This window comes from Bos mutus, chromosome 6 (assembly GCF_027580195.1).
Source record: "Bos mutus isolate GX-2022 chromosome 6, NWIPB_WYAK_1.1, whole genome shotgun sequence".
Lineage (NCBI taxonomy): Eukaryota > Metazoa > Chordata > Mammalia > Artiodactyla > Bovidae > Bos > Bos mutus.
The window spans coordinates 88661009-88683001 of record NC_091622.1 but is presented as its reverse complement, the minus strand read 5'-3'; the positions used below and the strand labels follow the sequence as shown (position 1 = coordinate 88683001).

At 38.5% G+C, this 21993-nt stretch overlaps 1 long non-coding RNA gene across 1 annotated transcript in view; it reads left to right on the top strand.

Moving 5' to 3' along the window:
* LOC138988232 (uncharacterized) overlaps positions 1–20961 on the top strand; it is a 29621-nt gene extending 8660 nt beyond the window's left edge. Inside the window, exons 2-3 of the long non-coding RNA XR_011464519.1 lie at positions 10968–11051; positions 18496–20961. This is a non-coding gene — a long non-coding RNA (uncharacterized lncRNA). The remainder of the gene's footprint in view (positions 1–10967; positions 11052–18495) is intronic.
* Positions 20962–21993: the final 1032 nt, after the last annotated feature.

Below are 21993 nucleotides of genomic sequence, written 5' to 3'. Positions count from 1 at the left end.
CAAAATAGGTGCCTGAGGAGGCCTTACAAATAGCTGTGAGAAGAAGAGAAGTGAAAAGCAAAGGAGAAAAGGAAAGATATATCCATTTGAAGGCAGAGTTCCAAAGAATAGCAAGAAGAGATAAGAAAGCCTTCCTCAGCAATCAATGCAAAGAAATAGAGGAAAACAACAGAATGGGAAAGACTAGAGATCTCTTTAAGAAAATTAGAGCTACCAAGGGAACATTTCATGCAAAGATGGGCTCGATAAAGGACAGAAATGGTATGGACCTAACAGAAGCAGAAGATATTAAGAAGAGGTGGCTCAGTGGTAAAGAATCTGGCTGTCAGTGCAGGAGACTCAGATTCAATTCCTTGGTTGAGAAGATCCCCCTGAGGAGGGCATGGCAACCCACTTCTTGCCTGGAAAATAGACAAACTATATAAAAAAGGTCTTCATGACCCAGACAAACTGTATAAAAAAGATCTTCATGACCCAGATAAGCACGATGGTGTGATCACTCATCTAGAGCCAGACATCCTGGAGTGTGAAGTCAAGTGGGCCTTAGGAAGCATCACTACGAACAAAGCTAGTGGAGGTGATGGAATTCCAGTGGAGCTATTTCAAATCCTAAAAGATGATGCTGTGAAAGTGCTGGACTCAATACGCCAGCAAATTTGAAAAATTAAGCAGTGGCCACAGGACTGGAAAAGGTCAGTTTTCATTCCAATCCCAAAGCAATGCCAAAGAATGCTTAAACTACCGCACAATTGCACTCATCTCTTACTCTGGTAAAGTAATGCTCAGAATTCTCCAAGCCAGGCTTCAGCAATACCACGAACCATTAACCGTGAACTTCCAGATGCTCAAGCTGGATTTAGAGAAGGCAGAGGAACCAGAGATCACATTGTCAACATCCGTTGGATCAGTGAAAAAGCAAGAGAGTTCCAGAAAAACATCTATTTCTGCTTTATTGACTATGCCAAAGCCTTTGACTGTGTGGATCACAATAAACTGTGGAAAATTCTGAAAGAGTTGGGAATACTAGACCACCTGACCTGCCTCTTGAGAAACTTGTATGCAGGTCAGGAAGCAACAGTTAGAACTGGATATGGAATGACAGACTGGTTCCAAATCGGGAAAGGAGTACTTCAAGGCTGTATATTGTCACCCTGATTATTTAACTTATATGTAGAGTGCATCATGAGAAATGCTGGACTGGAGGAAGCACAAATTAGAATCAAGATTGCCTGGAGAAATATTTATGACTTCAGATATGCGGATGACACCACCCTTATGGCAGAAAGTGAAGAACGACTAAACAGCCTCCTGATGAAAGTTAAACATGTGACTTCTGCTAACAACTGGGCTTCAAACAAATGGCTTCTTCTTCCTTAGGTCCAGTTTCTCTTAATTTTGAATCTACAGTGCATCCAAAGCTAGCCATACTGTCCGATTGCAGTGATTATTAGCATTAAGAGAGGGTCTGATTATTATCCATTTTCTCCCAGGTAAAAGACTGTCTTGACAAGTGAGTTGGCAGTAGACAATAAGAGGAATATCTATTTTAATAATTGCTTTCAGAAGCCAAAATGCTTTTCTTCATAAACACTTTCCATATCCTGATGAGAAATGAACTTTTTTCCAGGGTTATAAGAGTGAATAAAGCCATACTGTGAGGAAATAAGGCACACAACCATGGTCTTGAAACATAAATCTATAGACTTCTGTTTCCATCAAATGGAATAGGTAGCTAGATTGACTCCTAAAGATAATTTTCAAAGCTGTATTAAATATTATTTTAAACCACCTTTGAATCTGTCAATAAACTGCTAAAAACATAAGGCAAACAAGCAAGAGAATGAGTAGAAGTTGGAATGCTCTTTGTGTGTTATGTACTTTTGTCTAATTATCATTGTTCTATATCTTGTCTGCATATGTGCAATCCTCATAATAACTCAAAATAGGTAGTGTCATTTTAAAATTTCACAGATGAGGAAACCAAGGCACAGAGAAGTTAAGTGATATGCTTGTGGTTACATAGCTAGGAGGCTCAAGGCTGGATAAAAATTTAGGTATTCTTATATGTCTACAGACTTACAGGCACATAAGAGTTGATGAGAGTAGTCTGGTGCAATAGTTAGGAGAAAGATTGAAAACTCTGAATAAAGGTGGAGCAGATTGAAAATTATTCCTATTAAGACCTAGTAAAGTCAGAGATAATTTAGGTGCATCTGAAATGTGGAACATCAATTTAAAACATGATAAAAATTTTGTTTTTCCACAATGAGTTTTCAGCTTATTCAATTAATTAAAGCAAGAAGAAAAAAACCATCTATTACAAAATGTGGGAGAATAAATTTAAGTGAGAAGATGCTAATGCTTTCTGCCTAACAGAAATGCAAATTAGACCACAATGTGGTACTAAGAAACAATATATCAAACAACTCTGAGCATTAGTATCTGGGAAAAGGTGAACACATACATTGCCCAAAGAGAAATTTAAATTCATATAACCACTTTGCAGATGATTAAGTAGCTTTCTAAATTACTTTCTACCAGCAACAGATCATCTGGATACATAGACAAGATATATTTGACAGAGAATGAGGGGTCCTGGGCTTCATGGGAACTGTCTAAGGTGGTAAGAAGTTGACATCTATGAATGCTTACTTTCAAAGTACTTTTAAAAAGATTGTATTATCCTGAATCTAGAAGCTAGAATTTGCAACTGTGTGATAATGTACATGTTATAACTTCTGAGATCCCCAAAACAAGGTGTATTATTGACAAGATAAAATTCCTTGAATAGTCTATAGAATTAAAGAAAGAGATCTGGTGACTCTGGTCATACAGATCTAAAATTTATAGTAGAAGAAAGTACATTGACAAGACTATTTTTACTCTCTTTAAAGTACAGGTATATTAGTGCCATAGCATGCTAATGCAAACTATCTCAATAGAAGGGAGAGATGGGGGAAAAATAAAGCATACTCCTTTTCTCTCCTGGGTGTCGTAGAAAACCCCATGATTTGGATCTAAAAAGCTTTTATTTAGGAGAAGCTCAAGTAATCAGCAAATAGAAGGATATACTAGAGGGGAAGATTTGTGCTAGGGTTTAGGTATACTCTGTAGATGAAAAGTATAATGGATATATGAAAGGGAAGCAAGTAATGGTAATGTTGAGTAACTGAAGTCTATTAAACAATTTTGGATAATTATTTTTGGTAGAGACCAATGGTCTAAGAACCTCTATTAAAGAAAAGTTGACCAACACAATTACTTTGAAATCTCATCATATATACATTTCGAGTTGTCATAGTAAAAAAGAGTCCCAGGAAAAACTTGACTGACAGTGGATTTCTATACTTTTATTGGTCAACAAAGGTTGGTTGTTAAGTATTTGTTTGCCAAACCCTGTTATGAACTGTTTAGCTTGTTGTGAAGCCCTGGTTTCATAGTGAGATTGTGAGATGGTAAGACTAGGTACCAAAACCTGTTGAAAGGAAGAAAAAAACCACATTTTCCTCCTCAAAAAGGTTTTTTTTCTTTTTTTAAAATATAAATTTATTCATTTTAATTGGAGGCTAATTACTTTACAATATTGTATTGGTTTTGCCATACATCAACATGAATCCACCATGGGTGTACATGTGCTCCCCATCCTGAACCCCACTCCCACCTCCCTCCCCGTACCATCCCTCTGGGTCATCCCAGTGCACCAGCCCCAAGAATCCAGTATCCTGCATCGAACCTGGACTGGCAATTCATTTCGTATATGATATTATACATGTTTCAATGCCATTCTCCCAAATCATCCCACCCTCTACCTCTCCCACAGAGTCCAAAAGACTGTTTTACACATCTGTGTCTCCTTTGCTGTCTCGCATACAGGGTTATCATTACCATCTTTCTAAATTCCATATATTTGCGTTAGTGTACTGTAGTGGTGTTTTTCTTTCAGGTTTACTTCACTCTGTATAATAGGCTCCAGTTTCATCTACCTCATTAGAACTGATTCAAATGTATTTTTAATGAACTTTAATAGATTCTTCTGGGCTGATCTGAGGACTCCCAGTAGGGTTTAGTACCTAAGAAGATGATCTGTGTTGAAACTCACCCGGAAGAGCTAATGTAACTCTGGCAATGGGTGGTAGCAGAAGAAGCAGGTGCCTCTCTTTTCAGATGCAGCACCAGAAACACTTTCATTAGAGCAATCATTGTTTTAGGAGTTCAGGGGATCAGTGATGCAATCTGTGGTGTTCCTATCCAGTGAGGAATAGTTATGTTGCCTTTGCCAGCTTCATTCTATTGTGAAATTCAGTTGACATTTTTTCCCAGCTATGAGTCCACTGGGCCAGACTTTCTGGCACCTGAGGAAATTCTTTGAGATAACCAATTTCCATCTCTCTTTGCAACTTTAATGAAGCATACTTTTCCTACAAAAACTACATATTTGAAATGAACAACTTTATGGTCTTTGGTATACATATATGTTTACAAAATCCTCACCAGATTGTTTCATCATCAAAAACATTCATCTTAGTAATTAAGCCCTCAAAAGTTTCCTCATTCCTCATCTGTCCCCCTAACCCTACCTCTCAAGTCCTGAGGAAAACACTAGTCTTCTCAGAGACTCCTAAGAAGAGTGGTCCTGTGGATTAAGGGGAAGCTGCAAGATCTAGCTCATAAGTCATGCCATACCACTTGTGTCACATCCTATTTGTCAAGGAAGTCACCGATGTCAACTCAGATTCAGAGGAGGGTAATTAGATTCTGCCTCTCAATGGAAGAAGTAGCAAAAAAATTCTTAGCCACCTATAAATTACTGCAACAGGACTGAAAACCACTACAAGAGGCTAACCTATTGTAGTGTTACCAAAGCACATTGGTACTTCGGTAGAGTCACCAAAGTACAAAGTTTCGATGTGACATCAACTTTGAGTAAACTCTAAAATCCCAAATAGGATGCTCAGGACTGAAAACTTTGAGTCAAAAACTTTGTTAGATACCTGCACCACTGTTTTGGCCTCTCAATAAAAATAATTTCGATGTGACATCAACTTTGAGTAAACTCTAAAATCCCAAATAGGATGCTCAGGACTGAAAACTTTGAGTCAAAAACTTTGTTAGATACCTGCAACGTTGTTTTGGCCTCTCAATAAAAATAATTACCTTTCACTGTCTTCTTAAAACTTCCCAGGAGAAAGTCTTCCAATTTCTATCCACTTCTTATGCAAGCTAGAGAAAGGAAAAACATAATCTTCAAGGTGCATGGAAAACATTCACAGACCCCATTTTAAAGAGATGTGATCATTACAGATACTCTACATTACGTGGTTTCTGCCATCTTTCAGTCTCACAATTTCATATTGCAAACCTGTTTAGGATATTACCAAGAAAGAAGAACTACACTTCAAAACATCCTGAAAAGATGTAGATCATTAGAGAAAGTGTGGTCACGGATTGAATTCTCAGGAAGCAGATATTTATGAAAAAGTCTCGATGTCTATTAACAACAAAGTGCATGTAGTTAACACTACTGTACTGTACACTCAAGCGTGTTAAGGGAGTAAAACTGATGTCATGTGCTTTTTATCACAATTAAAAAAAACAGGAGACAAATTCCAAGATGATTTTGGAGTCTAAGACATACATTAAGGATCAAAACCTAAGAAAAAAGGGGGAAGGAGCAGAATTGGACAGAAGAAAACAGTTGAATTGTTCTGAAAGCCCTACATAGACTTGCTGCTGCTGCTGCTAAGTCGCTTCAGTCGTGTCCTACTCTGTGTGACCCCATAGACGGCAGCCCACTGGGCTCCCCCGTTCCTGGGATTCTCCAGGCAAGAACACTGGAGTGGGTTGCCATTTTCTTCTCCAATGCAGGAAAGTGAAAAGTGAAAGTGAAGTCGCTCAGTCGTGTCCGACTCTTCGCGATCCCATGGACTGCAGCCCACCAGGCTCCTCCGTCCATGGGATTTTCCAAGCAAGAGTACTGGAGTGGGGTGCCATCGCCTTCTCCGACACAGACTTAGCCCAGAGCAAATAATGTCACCCCACCTGGAGCAAAATAATGTCATCCCACCCCAGAGCAAATAATGTCACCCCACCTGGAGATGAGATGACCCACCTTTGTACTCTCATTGAGCCACTGAATGCAGGCTGACCCAGGAAGGCCATGATCTTGGTCAAAGCAGCTCCCTGCCCCCAGACAGCAAAGTTCTTCCATGAAGTGGGGATCGGGTTATGGAACCCCATGTCTACGCCAACAATGGAGATAGGAAATTCAAACAACATAGGGAGAAAGTAGTGTTTCTACTTTTGAGGATGTTGTCTGTGATCCCTGAAGGAAAAATATAGGATGCATAATTCAGTGAAAATTCCAGCACACTGTAAATAGAATTCAAGAGTATTTAGCACTAATTTTAGCTTGAAAAATATGTGCTCCTTAGTTTCACACACACACATACACACACACAAATTATCTTTTAACATGACTGAAAGATCAAAAATAGATCATAGGGGAATAAGTACCAGGCATGTCATTATTTATGCTTTGTAATTTCTATACTGTTGAGTTTGTTCATAATATTATCAGTTTTTTGGTTTTCTTCCAGGATTATTTTCTTTTTATGTTATTTTGTGCATTTATAAATACAGAGTCTCTAATCCAAAATATCCTAATAACATACAATTCGAAGCTTTAAAATGTTCCTAAACGGTGATTTACTTCATGTCATTTTTCACTTTCACATAGAACAGCTTTTTTTTCATATCTTCAGCCAGAATATTTTGAGGTTTCTTAAGACCTCACTTGCTCTCTGCAGGAACTTAGATAAATTATTTATTCCTTCTAAACCTTGGCTGCCTCATCTGTAAAGTGGTGATATGATGGCATTTACTTCATAGTATTCTTGTGAGCATAAAATGATTTACTATGTTAATATATATATGTTTATGGCAGTGGCTGGGACATAAAAACAAGTCAACTTAGTCTAACACTGGTAATCATTCTTTCATTAGTAAAAATCAGCCATTACCACATGCAACCCCTTTGCAAAATATATTTGTTGAAAGGTAACAATTTAGTAACTGAAATAAAATTTCTGACCCTAGGGGCCAGACTCCAGGACTTTTCTAAATCCGTCACAAGGTGGCCCCAAATCCATATCCCTTCAGGGCTCTGTAGTCATAGAAAATGAATCAAACAGTAAGAATTTACTACAGGAAATTTATGGTAATAATAATAATTGAAAGTGTAGGTGGTCTCCTTAATAATCAATTGCCCACTGGTTGGAAGAAGATAGAAAAGCAAGCCTCATATGTTTGAAATGGTCAAGAAGGCTGTTAAATGTGTCTATATATTTTTCTTCAAGGCTAGTCTCAATAAAAGTGGTTAATAAATTATACTTGACATTGAACACTTCAAATAGTGCATGGCCTAGCCTGCTTGGATGAGAAAATCTCTAATCTTTACTTTTTTCCTCTTTTATAAGTTGGTTAGTTAGCAATTATTTATTTTTTGGTTTTTACCAAAAATACTTGCAAAGCCATTTCAGAACCCTTTCCTCTTTATTTTCTTCTACCTGAAACACAGAGAAAAGCTATAAATTATAAACCATGTAAGATCCTGTCAGGAAAACCACAGATTAAAGGTTTTATAAGATCATGACTAATTCATTATTTCTTTCTCTTATTTCCTTAAGATCTTAAGATGGACCCTCAAAGATGCTTTCCAGGCTAGATAATGTAATTCTAGGAGAAATGCTTGGCAATTGATTGCAACTGGTAGATATTTGAATAAATTGTAAAATAATTAATACAGTGACCATTTAAGAACTACTTTGGGCTTCCATGGTGGCTCAGACAGTAAAGCGTCTGCCTGCAATGAGGGAGACCTAGGCTTGATCCCTGGAGAAGGAAATGGCAACCCACTCCAGTATTCTTGCCTGGAAAATTCCATGGATGGAGGAGCCTGGTAGGTTACAGTCCATGGGATCACAAAGAGTCAGACATGACTAAGCAACTTCACTGATTCACTGGTTACTGTGGTATAGAGGTTAAAAATATCCATCACCCTCAAAAGTTATAGATAAGAATCAGAAGTTTGGTATTCTAGTTTAATTCAATAGTGGCATAGCTTGAATAAGTCACTTCAAGATAATCAAACTTTCTTCATAGAGGTTTTTATGAGATTTGAAGTAGGTCACATGTGCTTGTAAAGTGCTGAACATTTTGCCTAGAATATGAAAGAAAAAGTGAAAATGTTTAGTCAGTCAATCATGTCCAACTCTTTGTGATCCCATGAACTATGGCCCACCTGGCTCTTCTGTCCATGGAATTCTCCAGGCAAGAATACTGGAATGGGTTGCCATTTCCTTCTTCAGGAGATCTTCCTGACCCAGGGATTGAAACCGGGTCTCCTGCACTGCAGGCAGATTCTCTACTGTCTGAGCCACCAGGGAAGCCCTGCCTGGAACATGGTTAGGACATAATAGTACTTCTGGTTACCATCACTGCTTTCACTCTTGATACCATGGGATAATGGAAAGAATTAATTTAATCTTCAATGGAAAGATCCAAACACATCGGTATTTCTCAACTGATTCTGAATTCAGCTTCAAAATCCAGCTCTAAATGGTGCACCATCTTCCATGTTTGTTGGTTTGGTTTTGCAGAGCAAGAAGGGGCCAGCAGGGTAGATAGCCCAGTATTGCTAGGGATTGTGCAGCCCAGAATTTAGCAAGGTGGTCTGAGTATACACTTTAGATAAAAATATAGAAAACTATATTTTCTTGAGTGAGCTTATAGACTTTTCAGAATAATCGAGAAAGACTTGATGTGCATGCTCTACTATGTATTTGATTTTTGTCTCAGGAAAATAAGCAGAAATAAGATTAAACTGTTGAACTTACTAATCTACAGAAGTTTTTCCCTTTATCCTGTAAGAAAGTAATTTAGACAGTCTAGTTGTAGTGTAGATAAATAACAATTAATAATTAAATGTGACTCACCATATGCCCAGGATTTCCAACTAAATGTTTTATGTGAGTTGTTAAAATTATATTCTTAATTGCTTTATGGCTAGTGCTTGCAGGCAGTCATCAAGACAAAGACATTAAACAGCATTTGCAATACTATATGGAGGACACATGTTTCATATTCTCTTTATACTTTGGAGAAAGCTGTTCAGTTAAGATATGGTCACTTTCATCAAAAATGTACTTGTACACCTAAAGCATTTCAAGATGAACTCAAATGCAATATTCATACATAATCTTTTGAAACTTACCAAAACTAAAGTGTACCTTCAAAGACCAGTTTTAAAATTGGAACAAAGATTAGCATAAATGGTTATATATGTTGCACACATATACCAAGCATTCTGTTGCATATTTCATCTAATTGAAATGATAATTTTATAAGTATTATTTTGATTTAACGTATAAGGTAACCAAGGGCTTGATATACTAGATTAGTAGTTTCCAAAATGTTGACTATATGCTATTTTATTATGCAACAATTGATAAATAAAAAGAAATATTTACAAAAGATGAAAAATATAAAGCATTAGGAAAAGCATAACAAAAACACTCATGAATGCACACTGTGAGCAGCAAAGCTAGAACCTTGTCACTAATACTAAATCTATGTGCTTCTTCACTGATCTGTCCCTCTGTTTCCCATCAAAGTCAGTTATAATCCTAAACTTTGATTCATTCTTACAACTAGAAGTGTAACTATTTTCTGAAACTAGTCTAGGCATTAATTCATTTATAGATTCTTTTGGTTTGTGTAAAACTGCAGCAATGTTCAGGCAGTAATAAATTTATTGTAAACATGGTAACCATAATTTTCAGATTTTGTCCTTTCTACTTAGGATTCATCTGTTGGTTTTGTGGTTTCAATTTAGTACTTACACACGCTTTCTGGACAATCACTTACTTTACAATGATTTGATCAGAAAACTCAATTTACCATTGTCCTTTAAAACAGCTTTCTTAAAATTGTTCAAATCTGAGGCTGAACAAGAGTAGCATCAAATGCACCTTTTCATGATTTCTTTGACTTGTTTATTATGTTGTCAAAGGGAATGTTGAGAATGAGGTAAACCAAAATAATTATTTTCTGTTATGTGCCAGAACCATCAGATTACAGAAATAGCTCAGCTTTTCCTTTGGTTGCTCTCATAGTGTACCTTCTATTTGCCAGGCATTGGCTACAGGCCTTAGGCATATTATGGCATTTAATATTTCTGTCTGAATTGCTAATAATATTGATAAGATGGACCTTTCTTCCTTCCTCTGATCACATATTTATTAAGAATCTACCAAGTGGTGAAAGCTATACTGAAATCTGGAGATTCAAATATGAAAGGATATGATCCAGGATGGAAGAGACGACACAATACTAAGAGGATATGAATATGTTTATTTTTAAATTCATTTAATAAATCATTTACAAAAACCAATGGAATCTGGAATATAATGGAGTCCTAAAGAAATGTATGCAGGCACTATGGGTGTCTGGAATTCTGGATTGTGACCTTTGGTGATAGGCAGCTGCTGCTTTGAGCAAGTGTCAGCGGAAGGGAGGATGGTGGACACCTCCTCTGTCCCATGTCATCACCAGCAATACTCACACACTGAATTATAAGGGGGTAGTTGCAGAGCACTTTAACGAAGGCTTGACAGCAACCAAAGGGAAAGTATGAGGTAAGCCTGAAATAGCCTCTCAAACTAGATAGTAAGGAGATGTTCAGAAGCTGAGAGGCATATGTTACAGGAATCATTTCTTCATGTACTGTATGATAATTATAAAGGATCAATATTTTAGGATTTGAATCCTAATATTTTTAATATACTGGTAATTAAATATGGAGAGGGGGATGTGTTCAAACATTCATGTGTGTGTTTGAGTACGTAGTAATATAGAGAGTTTTTCTTTTTTACAGCTTTTTAAATTAACCTTTTTCTGTCTTTTTCTAGGCGGGGACCAGACTCTACTGGGAAAACTGGGATGAGCTGATGGGAGGAATTTTGTCATCTTTGTGCTAACCTAGACACATCATTGTGAGTTCATCAAGGAAAATTGCAAAGTCATGATTGTTAAGCAGTTTTTCTTTTTGGTACCATCCCACCTTCATTCCCAAGCTTCTTTGCTTCTCCCTTGTTCTTGCATCTTGGTACCTACAGCTTTATCAATGCTCTCTGGCAAACCAGAGCCTGCTCTCCAGAGCCTCCTGTCTCTCCTTCCAAATAAAAATTACCTCCACTCCTCCCCCATATCCACCCCTTCTTCAGTGTTGCAGATAAAATAGTTATTAATCTGATTATGGTGCTTGATGATAAGATAAATGAACGGGCTGTAGCTTTTATCAATGAACATTAAAGAGAATTTGCAGAACTATAAGCCATCTCTATTACAAAAATGTGCTCAATCATTAAGTCATGTCTGACTTTTGTGACCCCATGGACTGTACCCACCAGGCTCCTCTGTCCATGGGATTCTGCAGGCAAAAATACTGGAGTGGGTTGCCATTTCCTCCTCCAGCGGATCTTCCCACCCACTCCTCCCCCAGCCACCAGGGATGGAACCCATGTCTCCCCTCACTCCACACATACACTCCCATGCTGAAAGTAAAATGAAAGAAAGGAGCTTTTCCATCACATGCAATTCCTTGCTTCCACTCCTCTCCCTTCTGCAACCTATATTTTCATGCACAGAGTTTTAGTGTGGGAGAGGTTTGTGTGTATGTTCTAACAGAGTACTCTTAAATGCCAAGCTCTACTTCCCAGAAGTGTCCTGTAGGTTGATGCATTGTTTTATGCAAAGGAATGAAACCTTGCTATTAGAAGGGAATATGATATTGATTTGACCAGGATGAGGTTTAGAAAATAATGTAAAGAACTAATAACGTTATTCAGTATTTTAAATGTTTTTGTTTCTCTCAGTTATAAATAATCACCCTGCATCAGAATTCAACTACTAAACAGAAGGATGAAACATCACTCTTACTTCTTTTGTAGTCAAAGCATATTTCCAACCACATCAAAATAAAACAACTTACAGAAATACTTTTGATTTTAAACACAGGATGGTGCAGTGGAATTAGCTTAATTCTAGTTTAAGCTTCTGAAAGGCTCCTAGAACTAACTCTGCCACTCTTAGTCTGGCATACAGTTGGGTGGCTCCATTACAGATGGAAAAACTGCCCAGAAAGGGTAGGAGGTTACTCAACATATTAAGTAGAATCATAAAAAAGAACCAAGGGTCTCTGACTCACAGTCCAGTGTTTTCTAAAGGCAGACCATACTTAGATCTTTAGATTCATTGCCAACAAACACAACTAACCATAGGGACTGAGATCAGGCCACTTGGGAAAAGTATACAAGAGCTGTAACCTCTTGAGCAAGCATAAAGCGTATCCCAGAAATATGGTGACTCACTTTGTTTGGCTTCCCAGGTGGCTCAGTGGTAAACAATCTGCCTACCAATGCAGAAGATGCAGGAGAATCCGCCTGCCAATGCAGGAGATACAGGAGACGTGGGTTTGATCCCTGGATCAAGAAGATCCCCTGGAGTAAGAAATGGCAACCCACTCCTGTATTTTTGCCTGGGAAATCCCATGGACAGGGGGGACTGGTGGGCTATAGTCCATGGGTCACAAAAGAGTCAGACACTATTGAGTGACTGAGCACGCACATGCACAAATCTGTTCATTGCAACATAACACTAAGGGGAGGTGAGGGGCAGAGCATCAGGGGTTGCATTATCACCATCCTGCAACCAAACTAGGATGCAGGGTGTTGATGCTTGTGTCCAAAAAGAGAAAACAACATAAGACGAAAGCAATGCAAACCAAGGAACTTTAATGTGGACAACTGGGCTATGGAAAGATAAATAATTTTACAATCTATTGAACTCCCAGAGTGTTTCTTTTCTTTATGTGTTTTTTTTTAACTTTTTATTTAATATTGGACTATAGTCAATTTGCAAAGTTGTGATAGTTTCAAGTGCAGAGAAGAGCAGCTGAACTGTATACGTATTCATTCTGCCCCAAACTCTCTTCCCATCCAGCCTGCCACATAATACTGGGCAGAGTTCCATGTGCTATACAGTAGGTCCTTGTTGGTTATCCATTGTAAGTATAACAGTGTATACATGTGGATGAAAGAGATGTATTTTTGTAGACAAAATAATTAAAAAATTTTTTTCTCTCTCTCTTTTTAAAAGAACTGCCTTAGTTTTTACTTTCCTAAGATCAGAAACTAAACAAGGCTTTGGGTCCTGGTAGTTCATCTGTGGAGAGATTCAGGACACCAGAGAAAAGAAACAGAGAAATGGAACAGGGAAGTGTGTAAAGTCAGTGTAAGCAAGCATTCCTCATTGAGTTGCTGCTGTGGAAAACAGGATCTCTATTTCCCTGGAGTTTCCAGGAAGCAGACAATGTTGGGGGATTAATATTCTCCTTTAGAGGTCTGGAGTCTGGAGTAGATAACCGTCAGTTCTCCTCATCCAGCCAGTGGTTGAGGATGGCTCCCAGGGGCACAGGGGCATTATCCTGCCTTCCTCCCCCTACTCCTCAGCCCCCAGCTCCGGGCCAGCTGTTCTTGCACACTAGTCAGGCACACTCCCACTACCTTAGTGAAAGCTGTGAAAGTGGAATGCAGAAAGATGCCAGCTCTTGATGTGGAAGTTCCCAGTGCAAGGCTGCTGAGATTATTGTCCGGCGCTCTTCCCCACTGCAGTGACCGAAATCAGAGGAACACCGAGGCGTATGTGACCTAGAAAACAATAGAGGTATACGCCTCCCAGCTCTCAACCTAAGATGTTTTCTTCCTTCGGAGGGTAGTTGTAATAATAGGGTTGTAAACAAGATCAGGAGAATGGGACAGAGACTGACTTGATCTCAAAGAAGCATCTAGGAATTTGAACTAAATTATTTTTGATTGGCTATTCTCTATTATTTTGAGTTGCTATTCTCTGTTTTATCAGAACATTAGCAAATTTTCACTATGAATAAGTCAAAGCTCATTATCCTAATTCTCTCTGAACATTTTTTATTTTGAAACTTTCTACTGCCAATAGCCAGATCCAAAGCATTGACTATTAAAATAGTTCTATAGGTCATTAGGGCTTCCCTGATAGCTCAGTTGGTAAAGAATCCATTTACAATGCAGGAAACCTCAGTTCGATTCCTGGGTCAGGAAGATATGCTGGATAAGGGACAGTATTCTTGGGTTTCCCTTATGGCTCAGCTGGTAAAGAATTCACCTGCAATGTGGGAAACCTAGGTTCCATGCCTGGGTTGGGAAGATCCCCTGGAGAAGGGAAAGGCTACCTACTCCAGTATTCTGCCTGGAGAATTCCATGGACTCTGTAGTCCATGGGGTTACAAAGCACTGGACACGACTGAAAGACTTTCACTTACTTACTGACTTTATAGGTCATCATGGTTGCCCAACAGAAAGAACTTCCAGGTGATTCTGCACATTTCATCATCAAATTCAAAATAGGGGCAACTCCTAGAGATGCATTTGAGGAGCATCTACAGGGACTTCAACTGTGGTATAATTTTTTATTTCCTAAAGCAGAACAACTATTTACTAGATTATTTTTACATCATTCTTAACTTCCAAAATATTTTATAATAATTTTAAGCTACTGGGTTGAAAAGAAAGAAAGGATTGTACACTTCTTTATGATTATTTACCTGTCAAGACAGAGAATGTTTTATTAGCTCTACAGCTACTGACACGACTTAGCAGCAGCAGCACCTATAAATGATAATCACTAAAACAATAGAATAGATCATGCAGAGATTTCATGCAAGTTCTTTTATTCATTTACTTAATAGGAAAGAATAATTACATGATTGAGAGGCAATGATGAATATTCTTCCAAAAGAAGTTTTTGCAGAATATATGACCTCTCTTTAAACATCTGCCTGGCTGAGACCCTACACCATAATTTTCTTCACAAAGTAGATGCACATATCTCTCCTTCCAGGGTAGGTCATCAACCTACCTTTGGCTTTCCCTTGGTATTTTCCTTTTTCCTTCTTATTTACTAATCAGTTCAATTCAGTTGCTCAGTCATGTCTGACACTTTGTGACCCCACGGACTGCAGCCCATCAGGCTTCCCTGTCCATCACTATTTACTAATAGTCAAAGCTTTTTTTTCTTTTTAATATATGTTAAAATTTATTTTATTTTTGGCTGTGCTGGGTCTTCAGTGGTGTGTGGGCTTTGCTCTGGTTGCAGTGAGCAGGGGTTCCTCTTGGTTGCAGTGCATTGGCTCTTCAATGGATGGCTTCTCTTGTTTCCGAGCACCGGCTGTAGGTGCCTGGGCTTCAGTAGTTGTGGCACACAGACCCAATGGCTCTGCAGCATGTGGAATCCTCCCAGACCAAGGATCTAACCTGTGTCCCCTCCATTGGCAGGTGGGTTCTTATCCACTGTACCACCAGGGCATTCTGAACTTGTATTTTTAGATTGCCAGGAGATGGGTGCTTATATTCAATATGATATTGTCTTTGTTAATATACTCATAACCTTACCAGTCAACTTGACTTGCCTCCAGTTATGTCCTATAAATCATAATCTTTTGCTCATATGTTCAGCACTGTCTAATTTCTGAGCATTCACTAATTCACTAATCTCTGAGAATTCACTTTAGAAGGTGGAACTGATGCTCTAGAATTTGCAGTACTACTGCCTACATAGCTTCTTTTGAAATTTTCAGGAGGGTGATGCATTAATTTTGAAGCATTCTAACATGACATAGATATTTTATATCATAGATATAAATAGATATATAAATAAATATCATAGATATTTTGTAACCTCTCACTCAGTGTCCTCAACATTTCTATTATAGTGTTGGATCAATATTTGACTAACATTTACTTCAAAGTTATGTGAGACTCTTGAAACAACTCTGCAGGGAGAAAAAGATAAAAACATTAACAGGGCCCGCAAATAGCAATCAATATTGCTCTTTTAAAAAAATTGCATGCTTATTTCCAAGGAGATGGCAACCATTAGTATAGGTAGTTGCATCTTTAAATAAGTATCATCTTGTATTACTGGTGAGTAAAATTTAAAAGGAAATTATGGGCTTTTCAAACTTCTCCATGTCCCTATTGGAATATAAAAGCATATTCCTGAACAACCATAGGATTTCCATAAGCTGATGAAAAGATTACTCAGGAGGTGAAATACTCTAGACCACAAACCACTTACATATGACTGCGTTAAAATTATGTAAATGTCCTATTTTAAAAGCACTCATATCATCAAGAAAATAAATTTATTGTGCAAAAGTCATTTAATCCCTGACTCTTCCCTGAAATGTCTGCAGGCAATTCATTGAATTCAATTTCATGAAATACTGTTCTGAAGGAGATTTGTAGATTTCAAACAGATTTATTATAACGACTGTAAACATTCTTTTGGATTCATTTTCTTTGCTGTCCTCATGCAGAAAAGAATTCTATATCAATATAAGGACTTTTTGCTAGTGTGCATTCCACTGATTGCTTGCAGTTCTTTGATGAGCAAATCCCAGTGTATCTGACTCCAGCCATGTTTGTGGCCACTTAACCAGACTCTGTAGATTGCAACCTGGTCCCTGGTTATTTCTATGGTCTAAAGACTGGTCCAACCAACCACACTTGGTTCCATTAATTATGTGGACACAGGCCTTGAGCAAAGAGTATTACCAGATGAAATGAGTGGACTATATGGTGGTTGACTTGGTGGGCCCAGCAGAAGGTGATGAAAACACTGAATTGGCAACAGATCTCCAAAAGCAGCAGTATACAGCACTCCACCCTGGATAACATCTCTATTGAGCTATTACTCAATACAAACTGGTGAATGATCTTGACAATTACCATAAAACTCTGATCTTTAAATGTGCAAATATGTATTGTGAATGACAAAGATGCAATTAGTCCATTCTTTTGTGAAAGTGAAAGTTGTTCAGTTGTGTCTGACTCTTTGCAACTGTATAGTCCATGGAATTCTCTAAGCCAGAATACTGGAGTGGGTAGCCTTTCCTTTCTCCAGGGTTTCTTCCCAACCCAGGGATGGAACCCAGGTCTCCCACATTGCAGGTGGATTCTTTACTAGCTGAGCCAGGAGTGAAGCCCAAGAATACTGGAGTGGGTAGCCTTTCCCGTCTCCAGCGTATCTTCCTGACCCTGGCTTATAGAAATCCTACCAGGGTCTCCTGCATTGCAGGAGGATTCTTTACCAACTGAGCTATCAGGGAAGCCCATTCATTCCTTTGGAGCTCCTAAAATCTTAAATGAAATTAATTTCTGTGCTGAACACAGTACTTAGTGCTTAGTTCCCAATCTCAGAGGCAAATAGCTTAACCTTAGAATACTATAAACCAGGAAAAACCTGGGAATACAAAGATCTACTTTTTGTCATTGAAGAGTTCATAAGCTAGAGCAAGATAGATATTTTATAATATAGATATTAATAGAGTTGCAAGGAGCTTCAGAGTGCATATCATGCTCACTATCTAAAAACAGAGAAAAGTTAATATTATATAAATTAATATTGGGTAAATTGATAATATTATCCAACTCTAAAGGCTGTTATGAGGACTAACTGCAGACTGATAGGAAGACTGTTCAAAATAATTCTTGGTACATGTTATATGCTAGCAATTATTTTCACTTGTTATCATTATGGAAATTCCACACTTCCTTGTGTTTAGTCCCTGTATGGTAGCAGCTATCATTCAATGGATGCCTACTACATACCATATATCTTATTCCAAATAATAATTGTTAATCCTTTTAATAACTCTCTGAAGTATCTGTCATAGATCCTGATTTTTAAATGGAAAATTCAACATTCTGAAATTAAATAATTTTCCCAATTTTAGCTGCAGTAAATCTGGATTGAAAATTCAGCCTCTACTTTTCTACTAAACTACACAGTCCCGTGGATAGAGATCACTAATGGAGAATTGGGATTAAACTGCTTAGTTCTCCGGCAGTTCTGTTCTCTGAGGGATTGGCTTTCTTTAAACGTTATTTATTTACTGTATTTGTTTTTGGCCATGCTGGGTCTTTGTTGCTGCATGTCAGCTTTCTCTAGTTGCATTGAGCAGGGGCAGTCCTCTGTTGTGGAGCGCCGGCTTCTCATTGCTGTGGTTTCTCTCGCTATGGAGCATAGGGAAGCTCCGGGTGTACGGGCTTCAGTAACTGCAGCACGCAGGCTCGGCACTTGCAGCTTGTGGGCTGAGTTACTCTGCAGCACGTGGGATATCCCTGGACTAGGGATCAAAACCATGTCCACTGCACTGGTAGATGGATTCTTAACCACTGAACCACTGGGAAGTCTGGGATTATCTCTTTCAATCCACCCTTTGTTCCTTTTTGAAGCAAAGACAGACACTTGAGATAGTGAACTATTATAACGTATAGGGAACGGCAAATATATACAAACTAAACTCAGTACATTTTTCTAGCACTTCCTCTCTTTTTACAGGTGGCCTGTAAAGAAGATGGAGTCTGTAATCCTCCATGAGTGGGAAAAAAAGCATTTGAACATTACACTTCCACATCCAATGGTTTGTAGGAAAATCTATATTTCTAGGTATATCATGTCATGTTCATAAGACAGGATTAATAATCTCAGTTCATCCCAAAGCACTGAGCAATCAGGAGAGAACTGGATAAACATGATCCATGAGGAATAGAGCTGAATGAAGCCATAGGGAAGAGGCATGCTTTGCTTAGGCAGGACTTGCACTGATGATCTGACCAGCCTACTCTTTGTCTGTTTCCGTGCTATGTCCTTCTCAAAGTAAACTAAGTAAGCAAAATAAGCTGTGATTAAACTGGGTTTTTAACAATACTCAGCTGTCTTTTAGAATGGGCAGCTGTGTTTATTTTCAAGTTTTAAAACTTAGATATGTATGTGTGTGCGTGTGCATGTGCACATTTTCCTTTTTTTAAAGGTAATAAATGGTTAAAATTTATTAAAATGGTAACTGTGTGTCAGGACTGTCTATTGCTTTACATTATTTCATTTAATCTTTGCAACAGTTCTATTAGTTAAGTATTATTATTCCATTTTCACAGATGAGGAAACTGAGACCCAAAATAACAAGGCCTGGTAGGGTATATGAGATCATAAAGCTAGTAAAAATTACAAGCTAGACAGCCAAATGCAGACCTGGAGTTTTTGTGTGTGATGTTAGACCACTTTCTGTGTTCCTCAGAATATTTGAAAAATAATTGAGAAATAAATGTCACATAATTGCATTGCTAAGATATATGCCAAAGCCTTTGACTGTGTGGATCACAATAAACTGTAGAAAATTCTGAAAGAGATGGGAATACCAGCCACCTAACCTGCCTCTTGAGAAACCTGTATGCAGGTCAGGAAGCAACAGTTAGAAGTGGACATGGAACAACAGACTGGTTCCAAATAGGAAAAGGAGTCCATCAAGGCTGTATATTGTCACCCTGCTTATTTAACTTCTATGCGGAGTACATCATGAGAAACGCTGGGCTGGAGGAAGCACAAGCTGGAATCAAGATTGTTGGGAGAAATATCAATAACCTCAGATATGCAGAAGACACCGCCCTTATGGCAGAAAATGAAGAGGAACTAAAAAGCCTCTTGATGAAAGTGAAAGAGGAGAGTGAAAAAGTTGGCTTAAAACTCAACATTCAGAAAACTAAGATCATGGCATCTGGTCCCATCACTTCATAGCAAATAGATGGGGAAACAGTGGAAATAGCGGCTGACTTTATTTTTCTGGGCTCCAAAATCACTGCAGGTCATGATTGCAGCCATGAAACTAAAAGACACTTACTCCTTGGAAGGAAAGTTATGACCAACCTGCTGCTGCTGCTAAGTCGCTTCAGTCGTGTCCAACTCTGTGCGATCCCATAGATGGCAGCCCATCAGGCTCCCCCATCCCTGGGATTCTCCAGGCAAGAACACTGGAGTGGGTTGCCATTTCCTTCTCCAATGCATGAAAGTGAAAAGTGAAAGTGAAGTCACTCAGTCGTGTCCGACTCTTTGCGACCCCGTGGACTGCAGCCTACCAGGCTCCTCCGTCTATGGGATTTTCCAGGCAAGAATACTGGAATGGGGTGCCATCGCCTTCTCCAATGACCAACCTAGACAGCATATTAAAAAGCAGAGACGTTACTTTGCCAACAAAGGTCCATCTAGTCAAGGCTATGGCTTTTCCAGTAGTCATGTATGGATGTGAGAGTTGAACTATAAAGAGCGCCGAAGCATTGATGCTTTTGAACTGTGGTGTTGGAGAAGACTCTTGAGAGTCCCTTGGACTGCAAGGAGATCCAACCAGTCCATCCTAAAGGAGATCAGTCCTGGGTGTTCATTGGAAGGACTGATGTTGAAGCTGAAACTCCAATACTTTGGCTACCTGATGTGAAGAGCTGACTCATTTGAAAAGACCCTGATGGTGGGAAAAATTGAGGGCAGGAGAAGGGGACGACAGAGGATGAGATGGTTGGATGGCATCACTGACTCGATGGACATGGGTTTGGGTGGACTCCAGGAGTTGGTGATGGACAGGGAGGCCTGGCGTGCTGTGATCACAAGCAGTTGGACATGACTGAGTGACTGAACTGAATTGAAGAGATAGTCAGTCTGTATTTTGAAGCTTTTGTGTACATAGCGAATACTTTGCCAATTCAAAGTTTTCACATTTTTCACTTGATGCATCATAATGCACAATTTAAGCTATTTTAAATTGTTTGAACATGATGTTTTCTTCATTTACCATGAAGAAAATCATTTATTTTACAACTTCCATGTTTTTAAGAATTTATGGTACCTTCATTTTTCTCGTAAAAATCTTACATTGATATCTCTGTGTTTAAAGTTTCTAATGCAGTTATGTAAGATTAAATTTTAGGATATATTTTTGGAAGTCTAATTCCTATCCCAAAGACATGATTTTGTTTTAATGCTCCAGATTTTTTTTAATAAAAAATAATTTAAAACTTCCCATGAGACTTTGTCTGTTCTTTTTGTTGACCCCTTATTTGCCCTTTTGCAATGGCTTTACCTCCCAAAGAATTTCAAATGTCTAATCATTTAGAGTTAGAAGACAAGTTCATTTCAAAATAAAGGCCACTGTTTAGCTGATATTAATTTAACAAGTTAGTGTTTGCAATTCTTGAAATGTATTTTCTCCCAAGTAATTTTACTCATTAAATGCAGGCTTTGTTTTCTTGAGTACTTCTGGATCAAGCGCTGACTATGCTGCCACTTACCCCAGTAAGTCTGGCTTTCCAGTCTCTCTCTTCCAAGCTTTCACATTCTGACTGTCTCACAATATTACTCAACCGTGACTTCTATCTTGGTTCAAGCTAGATCTACTGCTTTCTTAGCTTTTCTGGTGGCTGAAGGCTTGCTTTCAGTGGAACAGAGGTCTGGACAAATAGGCTTTGCATTTGAGGGTGTCTGCTTGTCCTCCCAAGTCCTCTGACTTCCCCTGCGGGTTGGGCTGTGTGGTCAGACTTTTACTTGGAGTTGTTCTGTAACATATCATGTCTAGGCAGGTGGGAAAGGAAAAATCTTCCAACCCACAAAATGTCTCATAAGCATGACCAGAGCATAATTCAAAAGCCTGGAGATAAGTAGAACTATTATTATTCTCAATACCATAATTCAGCACTTAACAAATTCACCATGAAGAGATAAGCTCCACAAAGAATCCGCAATTGCAGGCGGATTCTTTACCATCTAAGCCACCAGGGAAGCCCTTTCAATTGCACACTTAGTGCTAAATCCACATTGCCAACAAAAGATAGAATAACACAAGTTAACTGGCAAATAAGTCTAAACCTTTTAATAAAAGGACCGGGAAAAGCTCAAAAAGTTGCAAAGATGATGGCCATGGGAGCTTGCAGAAGATCATTAGAGACTAACCGTACTGTCCATGACAGCTTCCTGTTTAGATATTGGTATCAGCCTTATAGAAATAGAGATCAGAAG